The sequence below is a fragment of the Macaca mulatta genome, chromosome 1 (genome assembly GCF_049350105.2).
Source record: "Macaca mulatta isolate MMU2019108-1 chromosome 1, T2T-MMU8v2.0, whole genome shotgun sequence".
NCBI classification, from domain to species: domain Eukaryota; kingdom Metazoa; phylum Chordata; class Mammalia; order Primates; family Cercopithecidae; genus Macaca; species Macaca mulatta.
The window spans coordinates 59,733,634-59,746,975 of NC_133406.1; the positions used below are offsets into that span (position 1 = coordinate 59,733,634).

At 49.9% G+C, this 13,342-nt stretch overlaps 1 long non-coding RNA gene across 1 annotated transcript in view; it reads left to right on the forward strand.

The window, feature by feature from the left end:
* The first annotated feature begins 224 nt into the window (after positions 1-224).
* Positions 225-13,342, forward strand: part of LOC144341075 (uncharacterized) — a 53,945-nt gene continuing 40,827 nt past the window's right edge. Inside the window, exon 1 of the long non-coding RNA XR_013417669.1 lies at positions 225-580. This is a non-coding gene — a long non-coding RNA (uncharacterized LOC144341075). The remainder of the gene's footprint in view (positions 581-13,342) is intronic.

The window sequence follows — 13,342 nt, forward strand, 5'->3', positions numbered from 1 at the left end:
CCGGATCTCTAGATGAATAGTCTGTTAAGTCATACAGCACCATATGAGAGCACGTGCTTGTCTCCTACGTGGCTGCATCTGCCGCACCTAGAACAGTGCTTAGCAGATAATAATAGGAAGTAGTATTTGTTGACTGAATGAATGTTAAATTGCTTTTTTGTGGACTCAGATATGTGCTGCGTAGAGCCTCCCTCAAGGAAGGACTTGTTGCCCAGGTGTGGGGAGTGAGGCCACCAGATAGCTCCCAGCTGTCAGCTCTGTCACATTCTGCCTCAGTTTGAGAGAGCCTGAGGTCATGCCCTCCCCAGGGCAGCCCGGATCTAGTGACTAAGATAAGAGTAGAAACACCTGGCCATCACAGCCCACGGTGGGACGGCCTGACAGGCAATACTCACCGCAGAGATCTCTGCTGGTTGGTCCAGTCTTCACAGGCCTGCTTGGCAGCTCAGCTTCTCCCTTGGCCCAGTCCTGCTCCTGTCTTACTTTTAGAAGTGTTGATCCCTAACAAATGTCTTCTATCCCAGCTCTGTCTCAGTGTCTGCTTCCAGAGAACCCAGTCAGGAATGGCCCAAGAAAGCAGGTAATAAGATGGGTTTCGGGAGCTGGATGCCTCACTGCCTAGCTGGCCATGACGACCTCATCCCTGGTGGGAAGTGGGGTACAGAGGGCTATTGGCACAAGGTGGCAGCGTTAAAACTTTCACTGGTGGTAAATCCAGAAGGCGTACCGGAGGGAGAGAATGCACTGGAGGGTGTGTGGTCCCAGGAGTCTGACCGGTGGGGAGGAACTGGTATCAATTAGGAGAGGGCTCCTGAATGGCGATTGCTAAACCACCTACTTCTGTAGAAAGATAAAAAACAGCTGAAGGGACTAACAAGCAATTGAAAATCAGGTGTGAAAGTCAGAAGGTCTTGGCTGAGTGCGGTGGCTCACGCCTGTAATCCCAGCACTTTGGGAGGCCGAGGCAGGCACATCACTTGGGGTAAGGGGTTCCAGACCAGCCTAGGCAACATGGTGAAACCCTGGCTCTACAAAAAATACAAAAATTAGCTGGGTGTGTGGGCGTGGTGGTTCATGCCTGTAATCCCAGCTACTAGGGAGTCTGAGGCATGAGAATTGCTTGAGCCCAAGAGGCAGAGGTTGTAATGAGCTGTGATCAAGCCACTATTGCCTGGGCAACAGAGTTAGACTCTGGCTCAAAAAAATAATAATAATAATTAGCCAGGCATGGTGGCGGCACGTGCCTATGGTCGGAGGCTGAGGTGGGAGGATCATGAGCCCGGGAGGTGGAGATTGCAGTGAGCTGAGCTCGTACCACTGCACTCCAGCCTGGGCAATAGAGCCAGACACTTTGTCAAAAAATAAAAATAAAATAAAATAAAATAAAATAAAATAAAAAATTTAGAAAAATCTGGGACCCTAACCCATGGGATGGAGATGTCTATGCGTGGAGACATCTATGAGTGGAGACATCTGGGTGAAGGTTCCTGAAGATCCTGGTATCCCAGACTACTCTGAATCTGCAGATGTGACCCACTTCTCCATGTTGTGAGCTAGCACTGCCTCCCCACCAGCCCTTGCTCAAAGGCAATGCAGAAGTCTCACCCCAGCAAGACAATGTGTGCCCCTTCAGGGCCACCTCCTTTTTGGGCTACACAAAACCTTTAAGTCTTAGAGGAGTCAGCCAGCTCGGGAGGTACTGGACCTAATGACAGAAAAGGAGACTGTGTTTCAAATGAGCTGCAAGAATCAGCAGTGCTATCAGTCCCAGGGGAGTTTGGGTGGATGATTCCGAGGATGCTTGATTAAGGAGCTGGAACATAAAATTGGATAGGAGACTGGGCATGGTGGCTCATACCTGTAATCCCAGCACTTTGGGAAGCCAAGGCGGGAGTATGGCTTGAGCTCAGAAGTTTGAGACCAGCCTGGGCAACATAGCAAGACCTTGTCTCTATTTTTTTAAATTAAAATTTAAAATAATGCAAATATATATATATATATATATATGAGATAGGAAAATGTATTGACTTTATTGAGCTCTCCTGAGATACTGGATTTAGTGAGGATCTCAGGATCTCAGGAGAGGGTATCAACTTGCCATAATGATGGCTTCTAGAAGCTGGAAAAAGTATCCACAGTGAATGAAGTTGCAGTACCAGAATTACCATAGCAGATGGTGAAGGAAAGAATTAAAAAGTGCAGGGGGCTGGGTGCAGTGGCTCAGGCCTGTAATCCCAGCACTTTGGGAGGCCAAGGCAGGTGGATCACGAGGTCAGGAGATCGAGACCATCCTGGCTAACACGGTAAAACCCCATCTCTACTAAAAATACAAAAAATTAGCTGGGCATGGTGGCGGGCACCTGTAGTCCCAGCTATCCAGGAGGCTGAGGCAGGAGAATCATTTGAACCTGGGAGGCGGAGGTTGCAGTGAGCCGAGATTGTGCCACTGCACTCCAGCCTGGGCAACAAAGTGAGACTCCATCTCAAAACAAAACAAAACAAAACAAAAAAAAAACGTGCAGGGAAGGGGACATGCTCAAATGATATGCTGGGTGCTACCAGAAAACCCATCAGATGTTTAGGTTCCATGGGAAGCCCACAAGGATGCACCATTTACACTAAGACCACTGGGAATACAGTGTTGAGAGGGACACCAGCAGCACTCAGGAGTTCAGTGGCAGCTTTCCTCTGTAAGCTGAGGCTCCCAGTAGGGAGGCTTGTTGTTGATATCAGTGGAAATAAGAGGACTCTGAAACAATGGAGACCAGGTGGCTGCCCTGGCGACAAAAAGCCAGATTGTAGCAGACACTGTAAACACTGGCAAGGTCAGAATGGCAGCCAAGGGAGCATGACCTGCAGATGGCTAATAGAACATGATGTCTGTAGGGGCAAAATGCATGCACAGCAGACAGGCTTGTATTGTAGAAGACATCAACGATGACAAGAAGGTTAAGGGTGGTTGCTCCGTTAAAAAGTTACAATCTGGGCCGGGCACAGTGGCTCACGCTTGTAACCCCAGCACTTTGGGAGCCAAGGCAGGTAGATCACCAGACGTCAGGAGTTCAAGACCAGCCTGGCCAACATGGTGAAACCCCATCTCTACTAAAAATACAAAAAAATTAGCCGGGCATGGTGGCACATGCCTGTAATCCCAGCTACTAGGGGGGCTGAGGCAGGAAGATTGCTTGAACCGGGAGGCGGAGGTTGCAGTAAGCCGAGATCATGCCACTGCACTCCAGCCTGGGCAACAGAGTGAGACTCCGCCTCAAAAAAAAAGAAAAGTTACAATCCGTCTGGGTGCAGTGGCTCACGCCTGTAGTCACATCACTTTGAGAGGCCAAGGTGGGAAGATCAGTTGAGGTCGGGAGTTCAAAACCAGCCTGCCCAACATGGCAAAACCCCATCTCTACTAAAAATGCAAAAATTAGCCGGGTGTGGTGGCTGGTAATCCCAGCTGTAATAGGAGGCTGAGGCATGAGAATCACTTGAACCCGGGAGGCAGAGGTTGCAGTGAGCCGAGATTGCACCATTGCACTCCAGCCTGGGGGATAGAGTAAGACTCCCTCTCAAAAACAAAAACAAAAGAGAAAGAAAACAGTCTCCACCTCATACTGCCCAGTTATCAGATGCTCAGCCAAGAGGTTTTTTAAAATTTAGGGCATATCAGTTTATCAATTCCTCTGTTATAGATCATCCACCCTGGAGCACCCTGGACCCTGTGAGAGGTCACCTTGGTCCCTTCTAAGTGTACTTTGGTTCCACATAGGGACCCCAGAGATGCCCAGGCAGGCCCTGAATATGCCAGTCTGGAGATCAGTAGACACCTGAGCTGAAATGCTAGGTTGGTGATCACAGCTGGTTGCTCAGGGTGTGTGGATGGGTAATACCCAGGGAATGAGCCTACACAGTGAGGAGGGGCCCATGCCATGATGGACACACCTGAGGGAGAAGCCTGCTCAGCTGGGGCTGAGAGACTGACTCCTGGGAATCCAAGTGGGATGACTTACTCAGGAAGAGCAACAGCTGTGACCAAGGCCAACATGGTCTGGTAATCCTGCACATAGATTCTAGGTTCCGTCTCTACTATTATTACCACCTGGGTGACCGAAGACGTATTACTTGTTGTTTACAACTAATTGATCACAAGCGGTTACAGATTTCTTTGTTCCTTCACTCCTACTGTTTCACTTGAATGGCCTTAAAAAAAAACAAAACAAACAAACAAGAAACCTATTACTTAACGTTGTATGCCTTGGTTTATTCACCTATAAAATGGTGGCTACCCACCTGTAAAATAGGTACTTGTATTATTTGTAAGGATCAAATGAGGCAAAGCACTTAGAACCATACACCATATGTTGTAAGAGCCAATGAGTGTCTGTTGTTGCTACCACTAAGGTGAGGTGCTTATAAGCAGAACCCAAGGTGACCTTACCTCCGTGTGCACCAGGGACAGTCCTGGCTTAGGCCTATTGTTCCAGCGTAAATGTGGACAGTGGCCTCCTTTCACTCTCAAATGTATCCTGGTTTGTATAATAAATTATATGGCCAGGCTAACATGATGTAATTTAACATTAAAATTCTATGACATAGGCTGGGTGCAGTGGCTCATGTCTGTAATCCCAGCACTTTGAGAGGCCAAGGTAGGCAGATTGCTTGAGGTCAGGAGTTTGAGACCAGCCTGGCCAACATGGTGAAACCCCGTCTCCACTAAAAATACAAAAATTAGCTGAGTGTGGCTGCACCTGCCTGTAGTCTCCGCTACTCTGGAGGCTGAGGCAGGAGAATTACTTGAACCTGGGAGGCAGAGTTTGCAGTGAGCCGAGATCGCGCCACTGTACTCCAGATTGGGTGGCAGAGTGAGAGAATCTGTCTCAAAAAAAAAATAATAATAATAAATTATATGAGATATAAATTGCTGGCCGGGTGCGGTGGCTCAAGCCTGTAATCCCAGCACTTTGGGAGGCTGAGATGGGTGGATCACGAGGTCAGGAGATCGAGACCATCCTGGCTAACACGGTGAAACCCCGTCTCTGCTAAAAAAAAAAATACAAAAAAATAGCCGGGCGAGGTGGTGGGCGCCTGTAGTCCCAGCTACTCGGGAGGCTGAGGCAAGAGAATGGTGTAAACCCGGGAGGCGGAGCTTGCAGTGAGCTGAGATCCGGCCACTGCACTCCAGCCTGGGCCACAGAGCTAGACTCTGTCTCAAAAAAAAAAAAAAAAGAGATAGAAATTGCTATCCTAATTTACAAATGAAGAATTGTGGGCCAGGCGTGGTAGCTCATGCCTGTAATCCCAGCACTTTGGGAGGCCGAGGTGGGTGGATCACCTGAGGTCAGGAGTTTGAGACCAGCCTGGCCAACATGGTGAAACCCCATCTGTACTAAAAATATAAAAATTAAGGCCAGGCGCAGTGGCTCACACCTGTAATCCCAGCAGTTTGGGAGACTGAGACAGGCAGATCACCTGAGGTCAGGAGTTTGAGACCAGCCTCGCCAACGTGATGAAACCCCATCTCTACTAAAAATACAAAAAAATTAGCTGGGCGTGGTGGTCCCTGCCTGTAGTCCCAGCTACTCGGGAGGCTGAGGCAGGAGAATCGCATGAACCCGGAAGGCAGAGGATGCAGTGAGCCGAGATCGCGCCATTGCACTCCAGCCTGGGTGACAAGAGTGAAACTCCGTCTCAAAAAAAAAAAATAATAATAATAATGATGATGATGAGGCCCAGGGAATGCCATATGTACTAGGCGGCCAGTCTGGGTTCCTGATGACAGTTTTGTCCTTCATGTCTAAGGCCTCTCAATCCCTAACTGAAGAGCAACCCCAGGAAATTCACAGCAGGTTTGTGGGGAGAGCCAGGGAGCTGAGGAAGGAGAGTCCTTGAACGGTATGGGGAGAAGCGGCCACCCAGCCTGGGCCAGAAGAGCTACAGCAGAACCCAGATGCTGGGCGGGTTGGTGCTGGACCTTGACGGTTGGCTGTGCCACGCCAATACACACAGGCACTCCCAGGCAGCCTCAAGGTCCCTCCTGATTCTGTCGCTACCCTGGCCAGCCTTCCTTTTCTTATTACTCATTCTTCTATTCTACACATTTTAAAAAATGTTATCTTCGCTTTGGACCTTCTTGTTCTTTGGCCACACCTAGGGCATCTTATCTCTCTAAGAGCAAGGTCTCTGAGGCACTAAACGGCTGGCTTTAGGATTCTGGGAGTGAGAAAACTGTGGGTGAGGCCAGAATAACAAAGTTGGCATTTGTTTGACATTTGCCAAACTCTTGCCATGAATTACCTGATTGCATTCTTCCACTTCCTTAATGGAATATGGACACCAAATGGAAACTGAGGCTTAAGGGGTGTGCTAGGTCATCATCAAATGGTGCAGCCAGGATTTGGACTTGGATTTGTCTGAGGTACCTGGATTAACTGCTGGGCTACAGAGCAATGTCATGAGGGAGATACAAGAGGCGCCTGGCCAGGCATGGTGGCTCATGCCTGTAATCCCAGCAGTTCGGGGGGCCAAAGTAGGTGGATCACCTGAGGTCAGGAGTTTGAGACCAGCCTGGCCAACACAGTGAAACCCCATCTCTACTAAAAATACAAAAATTATCCGGGCGTGGTGGTGGGCGCCTGTAATCCCAGCTACTCAGGAGGCTGAGGCAGGAGAATCACTTGAACCCGAGAGGTGGGGGCTGCGGTGAGCTGAGATCATACCACTGCACTCCAGCCTGGGGAGCGAGACTCTGTCTCAAAAAAAAAAAAACAAAAAAAAAGGTGCCATAGATGTACTATGGTTTCTCAGAAGTGATTAGAGAAGGTTCAGATGGGTGTTACACAGTTATTCAACAAGCATTTATTGAGCACCTACTGTGTGCCAGGCAGTGAGGACACAAAAATGAAAGAGTCCCAGCCCTCAAAGAGCTTGCAGTCTGGGTGATGTCAAGTAAATAGGTTATTGCCAAGCAACCTAATTGCAACCTTAAAGGTATGTACTCTGCATGGAGGTAGAGGGAGTGATTACCTCTGCTGTGTGTAAAAGACATATTGATTGAGAGCTTTACCACGGGCCAGATGCCGTGCTGAGCATTGAACAAGACACAAGAGGGAGTGGGGAATGCTTTGCAGCAGTGACAGCCTGCACAGTGGCATGGAGGCATGGGCCACTGTGGTCACTTGGGCAGAGGGGGCTATTCCTCATGCTGGACACTGGGGTGCAAACAAGGGCACAGTATTGGAGAATGAGGCTGGGCCCCATCTTGGAAGGCTTTGGAGGCCGGAGGAAGGGGCTTGGGTGTTACCTATACATGGAGGTCTTCCCAGGTTTTTGGAGGATGAAGACTTTTTCAAAAACAGTTAAAATCTTCTGATAAGCAGGGCACAGTGGCTCACGCCTGTAATCCCAGCACTTTGGGAGGCTGAGGCAGGCGGATCACGAGGTCAGGAGATCAAGACTATCCTGGCTAACACGGTGAAACTCTGTCTCTACTAAAAATAACAAAAACTTAGCCAAGCGTGGTGGCAAACACCTGTAGTCCCAGCTACTCAGGAGGCTGAGGCAAGAGAATGATGTGAACCCAGGAGACAGAGCTTGCAGTGGGCTGAGATTGCGCCACTGCACTCCAGCCTGGGCGACATAGTGAGTCTCCGTCTCAAAAACAAACAAACAAATTTCTGATTAGCCTCCACATGCTTGGCATTTGGCTTTTAGTGTCTTTTTTTTGAAACAAAGTCTTGCTCTGTCACCCAGGCTGGAGTGCAGTGGTGCGATCTCAGCTCACTGCAAGCTCTGCCTCCCTGGTTCACGCCATTCTCCTGCCTCAGCCTCCCAAGTCGCTGGGACTACAGGCGCCAGCCACCACACCCGGCTAATTTTTTGTATTTTTAGTACAGACAGGGTTTCACCATGTTAGCTGGGATGGTCTCAATCTCCTGACCTCGTGATATGCCTGCCTCGGCCTCCCAAAGTGCTAGGATTACAGGCCCGAGCCACTGCGCCCAGCCTAGTGTCTTTTTTTTTTTTTTTTTTTTTTTTTGAGACAGGGTCTTAGCTGCTCAGGCTGGAGTGCAGTGGCACGACAGCTCACTGCAGCCTCAACCTCCTGGGCTCAAGCAATCCTCCTACCCCAGCCTCCCAAGTCGTTGGGACTACAGGCACGAACCACCACGCCCAGCTAATTTTTAATTATTTTTAGAGACAGGGTCTCACAATGTTGCCCAGGCTGGTCTCGAACCAGTGTCTTTTTTTTTTTTTTTTTTTTTTTTTTGAGACGGTCTCACTCTGTCACCCAGGCTAGAAGTACAGTGGCACAATCTTGGCTCACTGCAACCTCTGCCTCCTGGACTCAAGCGATCCTACCACCTCAGCCTCCCGAATAGCTGGGACTGCAGGTGTGCGCCACCACGCCTGCCTAAGTTTTGTATTTTTAGCAGAGACAGGGTTTTGCCATGTTGTCCAGGCTGGTCTCAAACTCCTTGGCTCAAGCAATCCGCCTGCCTTGGCCTCCCAAATTGCTGGGACTACAGGCATGAACTACTGCACATGGCTGAACCAGTGTCTTTATATTGAGAAAATACATATATACTGTGGACTCTTTCAAATGGTCAATTTCTCTCCTGCACTGCTAACAGCTCCTCCTGCAAACCTGTCCCTCCTGTCTGTGGCTCCTCCCCACTCATTATAGCCAGAGGGTCTTTCAAATATGCAAATCTGGTGCTGTCCATCCCCTACTTAAAGCTCCACCACAGTTTCCCTTTGTCCACAGGGTCAAGTCCAGGCTCCCCTCTCTGCCCTGTGTTCTGGCCTTTATTGACTGATAAACTGCTCAGCATAGGTGTTGACATGCTGTTGCTAATGCCACTTCTGTATGTGCTTTTTTTCCTTATCGACACCCCCTGCTTCAAGGTGGAATGAAGTGAGGAAATGAGAGGTCTGGCCAGTTTCTAAAGATGCTTTAGGAAGCCTTCCCATGGCTCAGACTTACACACATCTCTATAGCTAACAGAGGGAGGGCATTGGTGGGAGGCAGCTGGCACAAGTCCTTTAGGGCATGTCATGCTGTGCTTGTTGTCCTGCCCTGGCTCCTGCCCCTACCCCAGGGTGTAGGGAGGGCCCTGGCTGTCCCCTGTCAATGGGGCCTGGGCCAGTGCACCACCTGGTATGAAGTGAGGCCAGGTGGATGTTAGCCTGTGGCCTCCTGGGCTTTGCTGGAGCTTTGTGTCCTGCTGGGATAGTGAGGAGGCAGAACCCTGAGGGCCTGGTCTGTCCTGCAGTGACTCAATCTCCCTCTCACACATCTGGCTTCAAAGTTCTGAAGGTGACTTGGTCCTGGGTAGCTGAGGAGTGATTTCTTAGGTCAGAGTAGACCAAGGCACATAGAAGGGGCTACTTCTCTCTGGGAAACTTCTCTCCCTGCACTGAAGGGTGCTGCGGACTGGGATATTCTCAGAGGAGGCCTGACATCCGGGTCATGTTCTGGGGTCCCAGGGGTCCCATTTAAGACTTTAACCCGTAGCTCAGGTGATAAGAGGACACTTAGGACCAGTCCCTTAACAGGTTGGTGGAACTGTGAATAGAAATTTTTTTTCGCTCCGCCCCTACCCAAAGTGGCTTCATTGAGATTCAGCCTGTCTCCCGCCCTTCCTGTGCTGTGATGAGGGATTCTGGGGACTGGGAGTCAATAGGCCCTGCTGAGTGCAGGGAAGACACACTCGGGCCTTCCCCACACCAGGCTGGAGACCTGGCACTGGGCTCTGCTCCTAGCAGCCTGGAAAGCTGTTATTCTAGAACCTGATAACTGCTTGGGCTGGGCTGAAGATAAGAGGCAGCTGTTTGAAGTCCAGAGAGATAACAGTTTCAGAGAAATTTGATAAGAGGAGTGAGATGCACTGGGTTAAGCTCACCAGTCTTGCCTGTTTGCTTTTTGCCAGTTTATAATCATAACCAGCACTGTACTCTCAAGTCAGACTTCCCAGCACCGCGAGGAACCTCAGTGTCACTGTCTCTTAACAGTAGTCTGTGCATGTCTCCTGAGGTCTGTGCCTCGGCCTGCAGGCCTCTGTGCTTGTCCTATGAAATGACCCTCAGCAGCCGGCCCTGCCTTTCCAACCTCATTTCTTTCTTGCCCATTGGGCCTTTTTCCCAAATGCATTCACTCACTCCTGCATCCATTCATTTAACAAATATTTTATGAGTGCCCACTTTGTGCCAGGCACCGTTCTGGGCACTGGAGATACACTGAGGAAGCCACTAGTCATGGTCTCTACTCTCACTGGGCTGTGTTCTGGGTAGCCGGAGACAAAAGATAAATCAATAAGTGTAGTGAGTGCTGAGTGCAATGGAGGAAAGTCTAAGAGGGCTGTGGTGGGGAGAGACTATGGGGACAGCACAGGGCGGCTTTACAGTGGTCAGGATGGCCTTCTTACAAAGACCCTGGGGGATAAGAATGAGCCATGCCAAAAACCTCCCTGGAGAGGAGAGAGCCAGCGCAAAGGTCCTGGGGCAGGAGCGAGCATGATCTGTCCGGGTGTCGAATAGAAGCTGGAGAGAAGAGGATAGTGGGCAGAGGCCTGATGAGGACAGTCAGATAGGCCTAGATAAGAAGTCTGGAGATGATGATATGCAGAAAACAAAGCCACAGGAAGGTGAGTCAGAAGGAATCTGGTCTATGTTTTGAAAAATTCACTTTGGGCTGGGCGTGGTGGCTCACGCATGTAATCCCAGCACTCTGGGAGGCCAAGGTGGATGGGTCACAAGGTCAGGAGATCAAGACCATCCTGGCCAACATGGTGAAATCTCATCTCTATTAAAAATACAAAAATCAGCCGGGTATGGTAGCATGTGCTTGTAATCCCAGCTACTCGGGAGGCTGAGGCAGAAGAATTACTAGAACCCAGGAGGTGGAGATTGCAGTGAGCTGAGATCGTGCCGCTGCACTGTAGCCTAGCGACAGAGCAGGACTCCTTCTTAGAAAAAAAAAAAAGAAAGAAAGAAAGAAAAAAGAAAAACTCACTTTGGCTGCCATGTGGCAGCCGGGGCAGAGAGACAGGCATGGTGAGCAGGAGGGGCAGCGTGGGAGGATGGATTCTGGCTCTGGCACTGACTCTGTGTTAGACCTTGGGCCAGACACTTAGCCTCTGTGCTTCTGTTTTCATAGCTATAATACAGGGTTTCTCTTCACCTGTCTTCTGGTGCTGCGCCAGGTGCTGCCCCAGGTGAGGGAGGCTGCGGTGAAGGGGATAGACCCTGCCCGTGTGGGATTTCCACTCAAATGGAGGAGTCAGATCTCAAACCAGAGAATCCACAGGGAGTGCCAAGTGCTATGTGGGAAATTAAAATAGGATGATTGCTAGAGGGTGACAGGATGTGATCAGAGAAGCCCACTCCAAGGAAGTGACATTTAGCCTGAGACCCGAATGATGCTGGAAGAGCCCTTGAGGAAAGGAGCTGGAGGGATGGCCTGCTTTACTGGGCTGGAAGGGTCAGACAGGCTGTGACCTGTGGGAAGTGCTCTGCAAATGTTTGGGGTTTTTTTGTTTTTGTTTTTTTGAGATGGATTTTCACTCTTGTTGCCCAGCGTGGAGTGCAACATGGCATGATCTCGGCTCACTGTAACCTCCGCTCCCCGGGTTCAAGCGATTCTCCTGCCTCAGCCTCCTGAGTAGCTGGAATTATAGGCATGTGCCACCATGCCTGGCGAATTTTGTGTTTTTAGTAGATAGGGGGTTTCTCCATGTTGGTCAGGCTGATCTCAAACTCCTGACCTCAGGTGATCTGCCTGTCTCTGCCTCCCAAAGTGCTGGGATTACAGGCGTGAGTCACTGTGCCAGCCCAAATGTCAGTGTTTCTAAAGATAACGACTGTGGCAGGCAAGTGGGAAGAATTGCAGGTTTGAAAGTTGATCAGATGTAGAGACTGAGGGAAAAGGGAGCGTCCAGATTCCTAAGTCTTTGGTTGTATGTATGGAAACGGAGGATGTTGCTGTTTGCTGAGGCACTGCTGTTTACCTTTTTTTTTTTTTTTGAAATGGAGTTTCGATCTTGTTGCCTAGGCTGGAGTGCAGTGGCGTGATCTCGGCTCACTGCAACCTCCACCTCCTGGATTCAAACGATTCTCCTGCCTCAGCCTCCTGAGTAGCTGGGATTACAGGCACCCGCCACTACACCTGGCTAATTTTTTGTATTTTTAGTACAGATGGGGTTTCACCATGTTGACCAGGCTGGTCTTGAACTCCAGACCTCAGGAGATTCACCCGCCTCAGCCTCCCAAAGTGCTGGGATTACAGGTGTGAGCCACCGCGCCTGGCCTGCTGCTTTTTATTTGAAGGGCCCCATGCCCTGAACTGAAGCTGCCCTCATCTGGATTCTGTCTCATTCAGGGAATTTTGAAATCTTCTGGATAGGTCCTTAGCAAAGTCCTTCCATCGCCCCTTCCCCCATGCCCTGCCCCACCCTGCCAGTCGCATACAGGCTTGTTCTGAAGCCTGTGAGGAAACTGTCCCTCTCAGCCCCACCTCCGTGCCCACCCAGGCCGCCCCAACACAGCCTACTTGACTCCTGGAGACAGATGGAATCTTAGATCCAATTTAATCCTTCCCATTTTCCATATGGGGAAACTGGAGCCACGTGATTTATCTAATATTCCTTTTCCTATAGTCTTTTTTTTTTTTTTTTTGACAGAGTCCTGCTCTGTCACCCAGGCTGGAGTGCAGGGGTGCGATCTCAGCTCACTGCAACATCTGCCTTTCCAGTTCTCCTGCCTCAGCCTCCCGAGTAGCTGGGATTACAGTTGTGCACCACCACGCCCAGCTAATGTTTGTATTTTTAGTAGAGATGAGGTTTCACCATATTGGCCAGGCTGGTCTCAAACTCCCGGCCTCATGTGATCTGCCTGCCTTGGCATCCCAAAATGTTGGGATTATAGGCATAAGCCACCATGCCTGGCCACCTTTTCCTATTTTCTTTCTTTCTTGCTTGCTTGCTAGCTTGCTTGTCCTGCTCTGTCACCCAGGCTGAAGGGCAGTGGCGTGATCTCGGCTCACTGCAACCTCTGCCTGCCAGGTTTAAGCAATTCTTTGCCTCAGCCTCCCGAGTAGCTGGGATTTACAGGCGCATGCCCCCACGCTCGGCTAATTTTTTGTATTTTTAGTAGATAGGGGGTTTCACCATCTTGGCCAGGCTGGTCTTGAACTCCTGACCTCATGATCCACCTGCCTCAGCCTCCCAAAGTGCTGGGATTACAGGCGTGAGCCACCATGCCTGGCCTCCTGTATTCTTTCAACAATAGTCATTGAAAAACTCATTGAGTTCCTACTGTGTGCTGTTTTAGGCACTGAGGATACAGCAGA